Source organism: Antedon bifida, chromosome 6 (genome assembly GCF_963402885.1).
Source record: "Antedon bifida chromosome 6, ecAntBifi1.1, whole genome shotgun sequence".
Taxonomy (NCBI): domain Eukaryota; kingdom Metazoa; phylum Echinodermata; class Crinoidea; order Comatulida; family Antedonidae; genus Antedon; species Antedon bifida.
The window spans coordinates 8,692,081-8,706,435 of record NC_136231.1 but is presented as its reverse complement, the minus strand read 5'-3'; the positions used below and the strand labels follow the sequence as shown (position 1 = coordinate 8,706,435).

Genomic DNA, 14,355 nt, shown 5'->3' with positions numbered 1-14,355 from the left:
TTAACTTCGGTTACAGTTTGAATTTATTTACTTATACTATCATCAACAGTATAAACACATTTTGTCAAAATGTAAACATTTAAAAAAGACTATATTTGAGGATTATTAAAAAGATAAACACAGGTGTACGACACCAGATATTCCCAGGCAACCTGGTACGGTTGTAGACATTCGGTTACTTGCGGTTCAAGATTATACCTTAGATAGATCTTATAGTTACTGTCATAACAACATAATTGAAAGGTAAAATAAACTTTGTTTAGTATAATTTTAAAAAAAGTTAAACATAGGTCTACGACACCAGGTATTCCCAGGCGGTCTCCCATCCAAGTACTAACCAGGCCCGACGTTGTTTAACTGCGGTGATCGGACGAGAACCGGTGTTTTCAACGTGGTATGGTTGTAGACATTCGGTTACTTGCGGTTCAAGATTATACCTTAGATAGATCTTATTGTTACTGTCATAAAAACATAATTGAAAGGTAAAACAAATTTTGTTTAGTATAATTTAAAAAAGTTAAACATAGGTCTACGACACCAGGTATTCCCAGGCGGTCTCCCATCCAAGTACTAACCAGGCCCGACGTTGTTTAACTGCGGTGATCGGACGAGAACCGGTGTTTTCAACGTGGTATGGTTGTAGACATTCGTTAACTTGCGGTTCAAGATTATAGAGATCTTATAGTCACTGTCTTAATCTCTACAAACACATATATCCTATAACCTAATACTTTTGGAATTTATTATAGAACATTTTCTAGGATTCAAATTAGCAGCTGCTGAAACCATGACTTTGGTATTTGCACACACTTCTGTTCAAGAAACACATAATTGAAAGGTAAAATAAACTTTGTTTAGTATAATTTAAAAAAAGTTAAACATAGGTCTACGACACCAGGTATTCCCAGGCGGTCTCCCATCCAAGTACTAACCAGGCCCGACGTTGTTTAACTGCGGTGATCGGACGAGAACCGGTGTTGTCAACGTGGTATGGTCGTAGACATTCGGTTACTGAGTTGGGCGTTTTTTAATTAATAAAAAGACAATATAAAAGAAACAATAACACTGTACAAAGAAGCATAACACAATAGCGGCATGTACAAAAGCTTCAGGCCGCTTTGTTGCTAAGAAGCAAACGCGCACACAAGTGGACGCCCGCGTAGTACAGTGACGTTTGTACGGTCACCACAGCAGCAACATACAACAACAAACATGTCTTTGAACAACAACTTGTTTAACTTCAATGATCGGACGAGAACCGTTGTTTTCAAGGCAGTTTAGTTGAAAAACTTTCGATTAACTTCGGTTACAGTTTGAATTTATTTACTTATACTATCATCAACAGTATAAACACATTTTGTCAAAATGTAAACATTTAAAAAAGACTATATTTTAGGATTATTAAAAAGATAAACACAGGTGTACGACACCAGATATTCCCAGGCAACCTGGTACGGTTGTAGACATTCGGTTACTTGCGGTTCAAGATTATACCTTAGATAGATCTTATAGTTACTGTCATAAAAACATAATTGAAAGGTAAAATAAACTTTGTTTAGTATAATTTAAAAAAAAGTTAAACATAGGTCTACGACACCAGGTATTCCCAGGCGGTCTCCCATCCAAGTACTAACCAGGCCCGACGTTGTTTAACTGCGGTGATCGGACGAGAACCGGTGTTTTCAACGTGGTATGGTTGTAGACATTCGGTTACTTGCGGTTCAAGATTATACCTTAGATAGATCTTATTGTTACTGTCATAAAAACATAATTGAAAGGTAAAACAAATTTTGTTTAGTATAATTTAAAAAAGTTAAACATAGGTCTACGACACCAGGTATTCCCAGGCGGTCTCCCATCCAAGTACAAACCAGGCCCGACGTTGTTTAACTGCGGTGATCGGACGAGAACCGGTGTTTTCAACGTGGTATGGTTGTAGACATTCGTTAACTTGCGGTTCAAGATTATAGAGATCTTATAGTCACTGTCTTAATCTCTACAAACACATATATCCTATAACCTAATACTTTTGGAATTTATTATAGAACATTTTCTAGGATTCAAATTAGCAGCTGCTGAAACCATGACTTTGGTATTTGCACACACTTCTGTTCAAGAAACACATAATTGAAAGGTAAAATAAACTTTGTTTAGTATAATTTTAAAAAAGTTAAACATAGGTCTACGACACCAGGTATTCCCAGGCGGTCTCCCATCCAAGTACTAACCAGGCCCGACGTTGTTTAACTGCGGTGATCGGACGAGAACCGGTGTTTTCAACGTGGTATGGTCGTAGACATTCGGTTACTGAGTTGGGCGTTTTTTAATTAATAAAAAGACAATATAAAAGAAACAATAACACTGTACAAAGAAGCATAACACAATAGCGGCATGTACAAAAGCTTCAGGCCGCTTTGTTGCTAAGAAGCAAACGCGCACACAAGTGGACGCCCGCGTAGTACAGTGACGTTTGTACGGTCACCACAGCAGCAACATACAACAACAAACATGTCTTTGAACAACAACTTGTTTAACTTCAATGATCGGACGAGAACCGTTGTTTTCAAGGCAGTTTAGTTGAAAAACTTTCGATTAACTTCGGTTACAGTTTGAATTTATTTACTTATACTATCATCAACAGTATAAACACATTTTGTCAAAATCTAAACATTTAAAAAAGACTATATTTTAGGATTATTAAAAAGATAAACACAGGTGTACGACACCAGATATTCCCAGGCAACCTGGTACGGTTGTAGACATTCGGTTACTTGCGGTTCAAGATTATACCTTAGATAGATCTTATAGTTACTGTCATAAAAACATAATTGAAAGGTAAAATAAACTTTGTTTAGTATAATTTTAAAAAAAGTTAAACATAGGTCTACGACACCAGGTATTCCCAGGCGGTCTCCCATCCAAGTACTAACCAGGCCCGACGTTGTTTAACTGCGGTGATCGGACGAGAACCGGTGTTTTCAACGTGGTATGGTTGTAGACATTCGGTTACTTGCGGTTCAAGATTATACCTTAGATAGATCTTATTGTTACTGTCATAAAAACATAATTGAAAGGTAAAACAAATTTTGTTTAGTATAATTTAAAAAAGTTAAACATAGGTCTACGACACCAGGTATTCCCAGGCGGTCTCCCATCCAAGTACTAACCAGGCCCGACGTTGTTTAACTGCGGTGATCGGACGAGAACCGGTGTTTTCAACGTGGTATGGTCGTAGACATTCGTTAACTTGCGGTTCAAGATTATAGAGATCTTATAGTTACTGTCTTAATCTCTACAAACACATATATCCTATAACCTAATACCTTTGGAATTTATTATAGAACATTTTCTAGGATTCAAATTAGCAGCTGCTGAAACCATGACTTTGGTATTTGCACACACTTCTGTTCAAGAAACACATAATTGAAAGGTAAAATAAACTTTGTTTAGTATAATTTAAAAAAAGTTAAACATAGGTCTACGACACCAGGTATTCCCAGGCGGTCTCCCATCCAAGTACTAACCAGGCCCGACGTTGTTTAACTGCGGTGATCGGACGAGAACCGGTGTTGTCAACGTGGTATGGTCGTAGACATTCGGTTACTGAGTTGGGCGTTTTTTAATTAATAAAAAGACAATATAAAAGAAACAATAACACTGTACAAAGAAGCATAACACAATAGCGGCATGTACAAAAGCTTCAGGCCGCTTTGTTGCTAAGAAGCAAACGCGCACACAAGTGGACGCCCGCGTAGTACAGTGACGTTTGTACGGTCACCACATCAGCAACATACAACAACAAACATGTCTTTGAACAACAACTTGTTTAACTTCAATGATCGGACGAGAACCGTTGTTTTCAAGGCAGTTTAGTTGAAAAACTTTCGATTAACTTCGGTTACAGTTTGAATTTATTTACTTATACTATCATCAACAGTATAAACACATTTTGTCAAAATCTAAACATTTAAAAAAGACTATATTTTAGGATTATTAAAAAGATAAACACAGGTGTACGACACCAGATATTCCCAGGCAACCTGGTACGGTTGTAGACATTCGGTTACTTGCGGTTCAAGATTATACCTTAGATAGATCTTATAGTTACTGTCATAAAAACATAATTGAAAGGTAAAATAAACTTTGTTTAGTATAATTTAAAAAAAAGTTAAACATAGGTCTACGACACCAGGTATTCCCAGGCGGTCTCCCATCCAAGTACTAACCAGGCCCGACGTTGTTTAACTGCGGTGATCGGACGAGAACCGGTGTTTTCAACGTGGTATGGTTGTAGACATTCGGTTACTTGCGGTTCAAGATTATACCTTAGATAGATCTTATTGTTACTGTCATAAAAACATAATTGAAAGGTAAAACAAATTTTGTTTAGTATAATTTAAAAAAGTTAAACATAGGTCTACGACACCAGGTATTCCCAGGCGGTCTCCCATCCAAGTACTAACCAGGCCCGACGTTGTTTAACTGCGGTGATCGGACGAGAACCGGTGTTTTCAACGTGGTATGGTTGTAGACATTCGCTAACTTGCGGTTCAAGATTATAGAGATCTTATAGTCACTGTCTTAATCTCTACAAACACATATATCCTATAACCTAATACTTTTGGAATTTATTATAGAACATTTTCTAGGATTCAAATTAGCAGCTGCTGAAACCATGACTTTGGTATTTGCACACACTTCTGTTCAAGAAACACATAATTGAAAGGTAAAATAAACTTTGTTTAGTATAATTTAAAAAAAAGTTAAACATAGGTCTAAGACACCAGGTATTCCCAGGCGGTCTCCCATCCAAGTACTAACCAGGCCCGACGTTGTTTAACTGCGGTGATCGGACGAGAACCGGTGTTTTCAACGTGGTATGGTTGTAGACATTCGCTAACTTCCGGTTCAAGATTATAGAGATCTTATAGTCACTGTCTTAATCTCTACAAACACATATATCCTATAACCTAATACTTTTGGAATTTATTATAGAACATTTTCTAGGATTCAAATTAGCAGCTGCTGAAACCATGACTTTGGTATTTGCACACACTTCTGTTCAAGAAACACATAATTGAAAGGTAAAATAAACTTTGTTTAGTATAATTTAAAAAAAGTTAAACATAGGTCTACGACACCAGGTATTCCCAGGCGGTCTCCCATCCAAGTACTAACCAGGCCCGACGTTGTTTAACTGCGGTGATCGGACGAGAACCGGTGTTGTCAACGTGGTATGGTCGTAGACATTCGGTTACTGAGTTGGGCGTTTTTTAATTAATAAAAAGACAATATAAAAGAAACAATAACACTGTACAAAGAAGCATAACACAATAGCGGCATGTACAAAAGCTTCAGGCCGCTTTGTTGCTAAGAAGCAAACGCGCACACAAGTGGACGCCCGCGTAGTACAGTGACGTTTGTACGGTCACCACAGCAGCAACATACAACAACAAACATGTCTTTGAACAACAACTTGTTTAACTTCAATGATCGGACGAGAACCGTTGTTTTCAAGGCAGTTTAGTTGAAAAACTTTCGATTAACTTCGGTTACAGTTTGAATTTATTTACTTATACTATCATCAACAGTATAAACACATTTTGTCAAAATCTAAACATTTAAAAAAGACTATATTTTAGGATTATTAAAAAGATAAACACAGGTGTACGACACCAGATATTCCCAGGCAACCTGGTACGGTTGTAGACATTCGGTTACTTGCGGTTCAAGATTATACCTTAGATAGATCTTATAGTTACTGTCATAAAAACATAATTGAAAGGTAAAACAAATTTTGTTTAGTATAATTTAAAAAAGTTAAACATAGGTCTACGACACCAGGTATTCCCAGGCGGTCTCCCATCCAAGTACTAACCAGGCCCGACGTTGTTTAACTGCGGTGATCGGACGAGAACCGGTGTTTTCAACGTGGTATGGTTGTAGACATTCGTTAACTTGCGGTTCAAGATTATAGAGATCTTATAGTTACTGTCTTAATCTCTACAAACACATATATCCTATAACCTAATACTTTTGGAATTTATTATAGAACATTTTCTAGGATTCAAATTAGCAGCTGCTGAAACCATGACTTTGGTATTTGCACACACTTCTGTTCAAGAAACACATAATTGAAAGGTAAAATAAACTTTGTTTAGTATAATTTAAAAAAAGTTAAACATAGGTCTACGACACCAGGTATTCCCAGGCGGTCTCCCATCCAAGTACTAACCAGGCCCGACGTTGTTTAACTGCGGTGATCGGACGAGAACCGGTGTTGTCAACGTGGTATGGTCGTAGACATTCGGTTACTGAGTTGGGCGTTTTTTAATTAATAAAAAGACAATATAAAAGAAACAATAACACTGTACAAAGAAGCATAACACAATAGCGGCATGTACAAAAGCTTCAGGCCGCTTTGTTGCTAAGAAGCAAACGCGCACACAAGTGGACGCCCGCGTAGTACAGTGACGTTTGTACGGTCACCACATCAGCAACATACAACAACAAACATGTCTTTGAACAACAACTTGTTTAACTTCAATGATCGGACGAGAACCGTTGTTTTCAAGGCAGTTTAGTTGAAAAACTTTCGATTAACTTCGGTTACAGTTTGAATTTATTTACTTATACTATCATCAACAGTATAAACACATTTTGTCAAAATCTAAACATTTAAAAAAGACTATATTTTAGGATTATTAAAAAGATAAACACAGGTGTACGACACCAGATATTCCCAGGCAACCTGGTACGGTTGTAGACATTCGGTTACTTGCGGTTCAAGATTATACCTTAGATAGATCTTATAGTTACTGTCATAAAAACATAATTGAAAGGTAAAATAAACTTTGTTTAGTATAATTTAAAAAAAAGTTAAACATAGGTCTACGACACCAGGTATTCCCAGGCGGTCTCCCATCCAAGTACTAACCAGGCCCGACGTTGTTTAACTGCGGTGATCGGACGAGAACCGGTGTTTTCAACGTGGTATGGTTGTAGACATTCGGTTACTTGCGGTTCAAGATTATACCTTAGATAGATCTTATTGTTACTGTCATAAAAACATAATTGAAAGGTAAAACAAATTTTGTTTAGTATAATTTAAAAAAGTTAAACATAGGTCTACGACACCAGGTATTCCCAGGCGGTCTCCCATCCAAGTACTAACCAGGCCCGACGTTGTTTAACTGCGGTGATCGGACGAGAACCGGTGTTTTCAACGTGGTATGGTTGTAGACATTCGTTAACTTGCGGTTCAAGATTATAGAGATCTTATAGTTACTGTCTTAATCTCTACAAACACATATATCCTATAACCTAATACCTTTGGAATTTATTATAGAACATTTTCTAGGATTCAAATTAGCAGCTGCTGAAACCATGACTTTGGTATTTGCACACACTTCTGTTCAAGAAACACATAATTGAAAGGTAAAATAAACTTTGTTTAGTATAATTTAAAAAAAGTTAAACATAGGTCTACGACACCAGGTATTCCCAGGCGGTCTCCCATCCAAGTACTAACCAGGCCCGACGTTGTTTAACTGCGGTGATCGGACGAGAACCGGTGTTTTCAACGTGGTATGGTTGTAGACATTCGCTAACTTGCGGTCAGGCCCTTTGAACAACAACTTGTTTAACTTCAATGATCGGACGAGAACCGTTGTTTTCAAGGCAGTTTAGTTGAAAAACTTTCGATTAACTTCGGTTACAGTTTGAATTTATTTACTTATACTATCATCAACAGTATAAACACATTTTGTCAAAATCTAAACATTTAAAAAAGACTATATTTTAGGATTATTAAAAAGATAAACACAGGTGTACGACACCAGATATTCCCAGGCAACCTGGTACGGTTGTAGACATTCGGTTACTTGCGGTTCAAGATTATACCTTAGATAGATCTTATAGTTACTGTCATAAAAACATAATTGAAAGGTAAAATAAACTTTGTTTAGTATAATTTAAAAAAAAGTTAAACATAGGTCTACGACACCAGGTATTCCCAGGCGGTCTCCCATACAAGTACTAACCAGGCCCGACGTTGTTTAACTGCGGTGATCGGACGAGAACCGGTGTTTTCAACGTGGTATGGTTGTAGACATTCGGTTACTTGCGGTTCAAGATTATACCTTAGATAGATCTTATTGTTACTGTCATAAAAACATAATTGAAAGGTAAAACAAATTTTGTTTAGTATAATTTAAAAAAGTTAAACATAGGTCTACGACACCAGGTATTCCCAGGCGGTCTCCCATCCAAGTACTAACCAGGCCCGACGTTGTTTAACTGCGGTGATCGGACGAGAACCGGTGTTTTCAACGTGGTATGGTTGTAGACATTCGCTAACTTGCGGTTCAAGATTATAGAGATCTTATAGTCACTGTCTTAATCTCTACAAACACATATATCCTATAACCTAATACTTTTGGAATTTATTATAGAACATTTTCTAGGATTCAAATTAGCAGCTGCTGAAACCATGACTTTGGTATTTGCACACACTTCTGTTCAAGAAACACATAATTGAAAGGTAAAATAAACTTTGTTTAGTATAATTTAAAAAAAGTTAAACATAGGTCTACGACACCATGTATTCCCAGGCGGTCTCCCATCCAAGTACTAACCAGGCCCGACGTTGTTTAACTGCGGTGATCGGACGAGAACCGGTGTTGTCAACGTGGTATGGTCGTAGACATTCGGTTACTGAGTTGGGCGTTTTTTAATTAATAAAAAGACAATATAAAAGAAACAATAACACTGTACAAAGAAGCATAACACAATAGCGGCATGTACAAAAGCTTCAGGCCGCTTTGTTGCTAAGAAGCAAACGCGCACACAAGTGGACGCCCGCGTAGTACAGTGACGTTTGTACGGTCACCACAGCAGCAACATACAACAACAAACATGTCTTTGAACAACAACTTGTTTAACTTCAATGATCGGACGAGAACCGTTGTTTTCAAGGCAGTTTAGTTGAAAAACTTTCGATTAACTTCGGTTACAGTTTGAATTTATTTACTTATACTATCATCAACAGTATAAACACATTTTGTCAAAATGTAAACATTTAAAAAAGACTATATTTTAGGATTATTAAAAAGATAAACACAGGTGTACGACACCAGATATTCCCAGGCAACCTGGTACGGTTGTAGACATTCGGTTACTTGCGGTTCAAGATTATACCTTAGATAGATCTTATAGTTACTGTCATAAAAACATAATTGAAAGGTAAAATAAACTTTGTTTAGTATAATTTAAAAAAAAGTTAAACATAGGTCTACGACACCAGGTATTCCCAGGCGGTCTCCCATACAAGTACTAACCAGGCCCGACGTTGTTTAACTGCGGTGATCGGACGAGAACCGGTGTTTTCAACGTGGTATGGTTGAAGACATTCGGTTACTTGCGGTTCAAGATTATACCTTAGATAGATCTTATTGTTACTGTCATAAAAACATAATTGAAAGGTAAAACAAATTTTGTTTAGTATAATTTAAAAAAGTTAAACATAGGTCTACGACACCAGGTATTCCCAGGCGGTCTCCCATCCAAGTACTAACCAGGCCCGACGTTGTTTAACTGCGGTGATCGGACGAGAACCGGTGTTTTCAACGTGGTATGGTTGTAGACATTCGTTAACTTGCGGTTCAAGATTATAGAGATCTTATAGTTACTGTCTTAATCTCTACAAACACATATATCCTATAACCTAATACTTTTGGAATTTATTATAGAACATTTTCTAGGATTCAAATTAGCAGCTGCTGAAACCATGACTTTGGTATTTGCACACACTTCTGTTCAAGAAACACATAATTGAAAGGTAAAATAAACTTTGTTTAGTATAATTTAAAAAAAGTTAAACATAGGTCTACGACACCAGGTATTCCCAGGCGGTCTCCCATCCAAGTACTAACCAGGCCCGACGTTGTTTAACTGCGGTGATCGGACGAGAACCGGTGTTGTCAACGTGGTATGGTCGTAGACATTCGGTTACTGAGTTGGGCGTTTTTTAATTAATAAAAAGACAATATAAAAGAAACAATAACACTGTACAAAGAAGCATAACACAATAGCGGCATGTACAAAAGCTTCAGGCCGCTTTGTTGCTAAGAAGCAAACGCGCACACAAGTGGACGCCCGCGTAGTACAGTGACGTTTGTACGGTCACCACAGCAGCAACATACAACAACAAACATGTCTTTGAACAACAACTTGTTTAACTTCAATGATCGGACGAGAACCGTTGTTTTCAAGGCAGTTTAGTTGAAAAACTTTCGATTAACTTCGGTTACAGTTTGAATTTATTTACTTATACTATCATCAACAGTATAAACACATTTTGTCAAAATCTAAACATTTAAAAAAGACTATATTTTAGGATTATTAAAAAGATAAACACAGGTGTACGACACCAGATATTCCCAGGCAACCTGGTACGGTTGTAGACATTCGGTTACTTGCGGTTCAAGATTATACCTTAGATAGATCTTATAGTTACTGTCATAAAAACATAATTGAAAGGTAAAATAAACTTTGTTTAGTATAATTTAAAAAAAAGTTAAACATAGGTCTACGACACCAGGTATTCCCAGGCGGTCTCCCATACAAGTACTAACCAGGCCCGACGTTGTTTAACTGCGGTGATCGGACGAGAACCGGTGTTTTCAACGTGGTATGGTTGAAGACATTCGGTTACTTGCGGTTCAAGATTATACCTTAGATAGATCTTATTGTTACTGTCATAAAAACATAATTGAAAGGTAAAACAAATTTTGTTTAGTATAATTTAAAAAAGTTAAACATAGGTCTACGACACCAGGTATTCCCAGGCGGTCTCCCATCCAAGTACTAACCAGGCCCGACGTTGTTTAACTGCGGTGATCGGACGAGAACCGGTGTTTTCAACGTGGTATGGTTGTAGACATTCGCTAACTTGCGGTCAGGCCCTTTGAACAACAACTTGTTTAACTTCAATGATCGGACGAGAACCGTTGTTTTCAAGGCAGTTTAGTTGAAAAACTTTCGATTAACTTCGGTTACAGTTTGAATTTATTTACTTATACTATCATCAACAGTATAAACACATTTTGTCAAAATCTAAACATTTAAAAAAGACTATATTTTAGGATTATTAAAAAGATAAACACAGGTGTACGACACCAGATATTCCCAGGCAACCTGGTACGGTTGTAGACATTCGGTTACTTGCGGTTCAAGATTATACCTTAGATAGATCTTATAGTTACTGTCATAAAAACATAATTGTATAATAATTTAGTATAATTTAAAAAAAAGTTAAACATAGGTCTACGACACCAGGTATTCCCAGGCGGTCTCCCATACAAGTACTAACCAGGCCCGACGTTGTTTAACTGCGGTGATCGGACGAGAACCGGTGTTTTCAACGTGGTATGGTTGTAGACATTCGGTTTATTAGAGATTATAGAGATCTTATAGTTACTGTCTTAATCTCTACAAACACATATATCCTATAACCTAATACCTTTGGAATTTATTATAGAACATTTTCTAGGATTCAAATTAGCAGCTGCTGAAACCATGACTTTGGTATTTGCACACACTTCTGTTCAAGAAACACATAATTGAAAGGTAAAATAAACTTTGTTTAGTATAATTTAAAAAAAAGTTAAACATAGGTCTACGACACCAGGTATTCCCAGGCGGTCTCCCATACAAGTACTAACCAGGCCCGACGTTGTTTAACTGCGGTGATCGGACGAGAACCGGTGTTTTCAACGTGGTATGGTTGTAGACATTCGGTTTATTAGAGATTATAGAGATCTTATAGTTACTGTCTTAATCTCTACAAACACATATATCCTATAACCTAATACCTTTGGAATTTATTATAGAACATTTTCTAGGATTCAAATTAGCAGCTGCTGAAACCATGACTTTGGTATTTGCACACACTTCTGTTCAAGAAACACATAATTGAAAGGTAAAATAAACTTTGTTTAGTATAATTTAAAAAAAGTTAAACATAGGTCTACGACACCAGGTATTCCCAGGCGGTCTCCCATCCAAGTACTAACCAGGCCCGACGTTGTTTAACTGCGGTGATCGGACGAGAACCGGTGTTGTCAACGTGGTATGGTCGTAGACATTCGGTTACTGAGTTGGGCGTTTTTTAATTAATAAAAAGACAATATAAAAGAAACAATAACACTGTACAAAGAAGCATAACACAATAGCGGCATGTACAAAAGCTTCAGGCCGCTTTGTTGCTAAGAAGCAAACGCGCACACAAGTGGACGCCCGCGTAGTACAGTGACGTTTGTACGGTCACCACATCAGCAACATACAACAACAAACATGTCTTTGAACAACAACTTGTTTAACTTCAATGATCGGACGAGAACCGTTGTTTTCAAGGCAGTTTAGTTGAAAAACTTTCGATTAACTTCGGTTACAGTTTGAATTTATTTACTTATACTATCATCAACAGTATAAACACATTTTGTCAAAATCTAAACATTTAAAAAAGACTATATTTTAGGATTATTAAAAAGATAAACACAGGTGTACGACACCAGATATTCCCAGGCAACCTGGTACGGTTGTAGACATTCGGTTACTTGCGGTTCAAGATTATACCTTAGATAGATCTTATAGTTACTGTCATAAAAACATAATTGAAAGGTAAAATAAACTTTGTTTAGTATAATTTTAAAAAAAGTTAAACATAGGTCTACGACACCAGGTATTCCCAGGCGGTCTCCCATCCAAGTACTAACCAGGCCCGACGTTGTTTAACTGCGGTGATCGGACGAGAACCGGTGTTTTCAACGTGGTATGGTTGTAGACATTCGGTTACTTGCGGTTCAAGATTATACCTTAGATAGATCTTATTGTTACTGTCATAAAAACATAATTGAAAGGTAAAACAAATTTTGTTTAGTATAATTTAAAAAAGTTAAACATAGGTCTACGACACCAGGTATTCCCAGGCGGTCTCCCATCCAAGTACTAACCAGGCCCGACGTTGTTTAACTGCGGTGATCGGACGAGAACCGGTGTTTTCAACGTGGTATGGTTGTAGACATTCGTTAACTTGCGGTTCAAGATTATAGAGATCTTATAGTTACTGTCTTAATCTCTACAAACACATATATCCTATAACCTAATACCTTTGGAATTTATTATAGAACATTTTCTAGGATTCAAATTAGCAGCTGCTGAAACCATGACTTTGGTATTTGCACACACTTCTGTTCAAGAAACACATAATTGAAAGGTAAAATAAACTTTGTTTAGTATAATTTAAAAAAAGTTAAACATAGGTCTACGACACCAGGTATTCCCAGGCGGTCTCCCATCCAAGTACTAACCAGGCCCGACGTTGTTTAACTGCGGTGATCGGACGAGAACCGGTGTTTTCAACGTGGTATGGTTGTAGACATTCGCTAACTTGCGGTCAGGCCCTTTGAACAACAACTTGTTTAACTTCAATGATCGGACGAGAACCGTTGTTTTCAAGGCAGTTTAGTTGAAAAACTTTCGATTAACTTCGGTTACAGTTTGAATTTATTTACTTATACTATCATCAACAGTATAAACACATTTTGTCAAAATCTAAACATTTAAAAAAGACTATATTTTAGGATTATTAAAAAGATAAACACAGGTGTACGACACCAGATATTCCCAGGCAACCTGGTACGGTTGTAGACATTCGGTTACTTGCGGTTCAAGATTATACCTTAGATAGATCTTATAGTTACTGTCATAAAAACATAATTGAAAGGTAAAATAAACTTTGTTTAGTATAATTTAAAAAAAAGTTAAACATAGGTCTACGACACCAGGTATTCCCAGGCGGTCTCCCATACAAGTACTAACCAGGCCCGACGTTGTTTAACTGCGGTGATCGGACGAGAACCGGTGTTTTCAACGTGGTATGGTTGTAGACATTCGGTTACTTGCGGTTCAAGATTATACCTTAGATAGATCTTATTGTTACTGTCATAAAAACATAATTGAAAGGTAAAACAAATTTTGTTTAGTATAATTTAAAAAAGTTAAACATAGGTCTACGACACCAGGTATTCCCAGGCGGTCTCCCATCCAAGTACTAACCAGGCCCGACGTTGTTTAACTGCGGTGATCGGACGAGAACCGGTGTTTTCAACGTGGTATGGTTGTAGACATTCGCTAACTTGCGGTTCAAGATTATAGAGATCTTATAGTCACTGTCTTAATCTCTACAAACACATATATCCTATAACCTAATACTTTTGGAATTTATTATAGAACATTTTCTAGGATTCAAATTAGCAGCTGCTGAAACCATGACTTTGGTATTTGCACACACTT

General features: G+C 37.1%; 34 non-coding genes across 34 annotated transcripts; all 34 read right to left on the bottom strand.

Moving 5' to 3' along the window:
- Window positions 1-289: 289 nt before the first annotated feature.
- On the bottom strand, window positions 290-408 carry LOC144846273 (5S ribosomal RNA). The gene has a single exon (XR_013612896.1). It is a non-coding gene; the product is annotated as a 5S ribosomal RNA (ribosomal RNA).
- A 118-nt stretch (window positions 409-526) lies between these two features.
- Window positions 527-645, bottom strand: LOC144846271 (5S ribosomal RNA). Its single transcript, XR_013612894.1, has one exon. It is a non-coding gene; the product is annotated as a 5S ribosomal RNA (ribosomal RNA).
- Window positions 646-883: 238 nt separating this feature from the next.
- On the bottom strand, window positions 884-1,002 carry LOC144846968 (5S ribosomal RNA). The gene has a single exon (XR_013613545.1). It is a non-coding gene; the product is annotated as a 5S ribosomal RNA (ribosomal RNA).
- Window positions 1,003-1,585: 583 nt separating this feature from the next.
- On the bottom strand, window positions 1,586-1,704 carry LOC144846270 (5S ribosomal RNA). The gene has a single exon (XR_013612893.1). It is a non-coding gene; the product is annotated as a 5S ribosomal RNA (ribosomal RNA).
- Window positions 1,705-1,822: 118 nt separating this feature from the next.
- LOC144846536 (5S ribosomal RNA) lies at window positions 1,823-1,941 on the bottom strand. The gene has a single exon (XR_013613150.1). It is a non-coding gene; the product is annotated as a 5S ribosomal RNA (ribosomal RNA).
- Window positions 1,942-2,179: 238 nt separating this feature from the next.
- LOC144846983 (5S ribosomal RNA) lies at window positions 2,180-2,298 on the bottom strand. Its single transcript, XR_013613560.1, has one exon. It is a non-coding gene; the product is annotated as a 5S ribosomal RNA (ribosomal RNA).
- Window positions 2,299-2,881: 583 nt separating this feature from the next.
- LOC144846269 (5S ribosomal RNA) lies at window positions 2,882-3,000 on the bottom strand. Its single transcript, XR_013612892.1, has one exon. It is a non-coding gene; the product is annotated as a 5S ribosomal RNA (ribosomal RNA).
- Window positions 3,001-3,118: 118 nt separating this feature from the next.
- Window positions 3,119-3,237, bottom strand: LOC144846972 (5S ribosomal RNA). The gene has a single exon (XR_013613549.1). It is a non-coding gene; the product is annotated as a 5S ribosomal RNA (ribosomal RNA).
- A 238-nt stretch (window positions 3,238-3,475) lies between these two features.
- LOC144846967 (5S ribosomal RNA) lies at window positions 3,476-3,594 on the bottom strand. Its single transcript, XR_013613544.1, has one exon. It is a non-coding gene; the product is annotated as a 5S ribosomal RNA (ribosomal RNA).
- Window positions 3,595-4,177: 583 nt separating this feature from the next.
- LOC144846268 (5S ribosomal RNA) lies at window positions 4,178-4,296 on the bottom strand. Its single transcript, XR_013612891.1, has one exon. It is a non-coding gene; the product is annotated as a 5S ribosomal RNA (ribosomal RNA).
- Window positions 4,297-4,414: 118 nt separating this feature from the next.
- LOC144846267 (5S ribosomal RNA) lies at window positions 4,415-4,533 on the bottom strand. Its single transcript, XR_013612890.1, has one exon. It is a non-coding gene; the product is annotated as a 5S ribosomal RNA (ribosomal RNA).
- Window positions 4,534-4,772: 239 nt separating this feature from the next.
- Window positions 4,773-4,891, bottom strand: LOC144846637 (5S ribosomal RNA). Its single transcript, XR_013613247.1, has one exon. It is a non-coding gene; the product is annotated as a 5S ribosomal RNA (ribosomal RNA).
- Window positions 4,892-5,129: 238 nt separating this feature from the next.
- Window positions 5,130-5,248, bottom strand: LOC144846966 (5S ribosomal RNA). The gene has a single exon (XR_013613543.1). It is a non-coding gene; the product is annotated as a 5S ribosomal RNA (ribosomal RNA).
- A 581-nt stretch (window positions 5,249-5,829) lies between these two features.
- LOC144846265 (5S ribosomal RNA) lies at window positions 5,830-5,948 on the bottom strand. The gene has a single exon (XR_013612888.1). It is a non-coding gene; the product is annotated as a 5S ribosomal RNA (ribosomal RNA).
- Window positions 5,949-6,186: 238 nt separating this feature from the next.
- Window positions 6,187-6,305, bottom strand: LOC144846964 (5S ribosomal RNA). The gene has a single exon (XR_013613542.1). It is a non-coding gene; the product is annotated as a 5S ribosomal RNA (ribosomal RNA).
- A 583-nt stretch (window positions 6,306-6,888) lies between these two features.
- LOC144846264 (5S ribosomal RNA) lies at window positions 6,889-7,007 on the bottom strand. The gene has a single exon (XR_013612887.1). It is a non-coding gene; the product is annotated as a 5S ribosomal RNA (ribosomal RNA).
- Window positions 7,008-7,125: 118 nt separating this feature from the next.
- Window positions 7,126-7,244, bottom strand: LOC144846263 (5S ribosomal RNA). Its single transcript, XR_013612886.1, has one exon. It is a non-coding gene; the product is annotated as a 5S ribosomal RNA (ribosomal RNA).
- Window positions 7,245-7,482: 238 nt separating this feature from the next.
- On the bottom strand, window positions 7,483-7,601 carry LOC144846261 (5S ribosomal RNA). The gene has a single exon (XR_013612885.1). It is a non-coding gene; the product is annotated as a 5S ribosomal RNA (ribosomal RNA).
- Window positions 7,602-7,993: 392 nt separating this feature from the next.
- On the bottom strand, window positions 7,994-8,112 carry LOC144846551 (5S ribosomal RNA). Its single transcript, XR_013613164.1, has one exon. It is a non-coding gene; the product is annotated as a 5S ribosomal RNA (ribosomal RNA).
- A 118-nt stretch (window positions 8,113-8,230) lies between these two features.
- LOC144846260 (5S ribosomal RNA) lies at window positions 8,231-8,349 on the bottom strand. The gene has a single exon (XR_013612884.1). It is a non-coding gene; the product is annotated as a 5S ribosomal RNA (ribosomal RNA).
- Window positions 8,350-8,587: 238 nt separating this feature from the next.
- On the bottom strand, window positions 8,588-8,706 carry LOC144846576 (5S ribosomal RNA). Its single transcript, XR_013613189.1, has one exon. It is a non-coding gene; the product is annotated as a 5S ribosomal RNA (ribosomal RNA).
- A 583-nt stretch (window positions 8,707-9,289) lies between these two features.
- LOC144846645 (5S ribosomal RNA) lies at window positions 9,290-9,408 on the bottom strand. Its single transcript, XR_013613255.1, has one exon. It is a non-coding gene; the product is annotated as a 5S ribosomal RNA (ribosomal RNA).
- A 118-nt stretch (window positions 9,409-9,526) lies between these two features.
- LOC144846259 (5S ribosomal RNA) lies at window positions 9,527-9,645 on the bottom strand. The gene has a single exon (XR_013612883.1). It is a non-coding gene; the product is annotated as a 5S ribosomal RNA (ribosomal RNA).
- Window positions 9,646-9,883: 238 nt separating this feature from the next.
- On the bottom strand, window positions 9,884-10,002 carry LOC144846963 (5S ribosomal RNA). Its single transcript, XR_013613541.1, has one exon. It is a non-coding gene; the product is annotated as a 5S ribosomal RNA (ribosomal RNA).
- Window positions 10,003-10,585: 583 nt separating this feature from the next.
- Window positions 10,586-10,704, bottom strand: LOC144846643 (5S ribosomal RNA). Its single transcript, XR_013613254.1, has one exon. It is a non-coding gene; the product is annotated as a 5S ribosomal RNA (ribosomal RNA).
- A 118-nt stretch (window positions 10,705-10,822) lies between these two features.
- On the bottom strand, window positions 10,823-10,941 carry LOC144846258 (5S ribosomal RNA). Its single transcript, XR_013612882.1, has one exon. It is a non-coding gene; the product is annotated as a 5S ribosomal RNA (ribosomal RNA).
- Window positions 10,942-11,322: 381 nt separating this feature from the next.
- On the bottom strand, window positions 11,323-11,441 carry LOC144846549 (5S ribosomal RNA). The gene has a single exon (XR_013613163.1). It is a non-coding gene; the product is annotated as a 5S ribosomal RNA (ribosomal RNA).
- Window positions 11,442-11,674: 233 nt separating this feature from the next.
- LOC144846548 (5S ribosomal RNA) lies at window positions 11,675-11,793 on the bottom strand. The gene has a single exon (XR_013613162.1). It is a non-coding gene; the product is annotated as a 5S ribosomal RNA (ribosomal RNA).
- Window positions 11,794-12,025: 232 nt separating this feature from the next.
- Window positions 12,026-12,144, bottom strand: LOC144846962 (5S ribosomal RNA). The gene has a single exon (XR_013613540.1). It is a non-coding gene; the product is annotated as a 5S ribosomal RNA (ribosomal RNA).
- Window positions 12,145-12,727: 583 nt separating this feature from the next.
- LOC144846257 (5S ribosomal RNA) lies at window positions 12,728-12,846 on the bottom strand. Its single transcript, XR_013612881.1, has one exon. It is a non-coding gene; the product is annotated as a 5S ribosomal RNA (ribosomal RNA).
- A 118-nt stretch (window positions 12,847-12,964) lies between these two features.
- On the bottom strand, window positions 12,965-13,083 carry LOC144846256 (5S ribosomal RNA). The gene has a single exon (XR_013612880.1). It is a non-coding gene; the product is annotated as a 5S ribosomal RNA (ribosomal RNA).
- A 238-nt stretch (window positions 13,084-13,321) lies between these two features.
- LOC144846255 (5S ribosomal RNA) lies at window positions 13,322-13,440 on the bottom strand. The gene has a single exon (XR_013612879.1). It is a non-coding gene; the product is annotated as a 5S ribosomal RNA (ribosomal RNA).
- Window positions 13,441-13,832: 392 nt separating this feature from the next.
- Window positions 13,833-13,951, bottom strand: LOC144846547 (5S ribosomal RNA). The gene has a single exon (XR_013613161.1). It is a non-coding gene; the product is annotated as a 5S ribosomal RNA (ribosomal RNA).
- Window positions 13,952-14,069: 118 nt separating this feature from the next.
- On the bottom strand, window positions 14,070-14,188 carry LOC144846253 (5S ribosomal RNA). The gene has a single exon (XR_013612877.1). It is a non-coding gene; the product is annotated as a 5S ribosomal RNA (ribosomal RNA).
- Window positions 14,189-14,355: the final 167 nt, after the last annotated feature.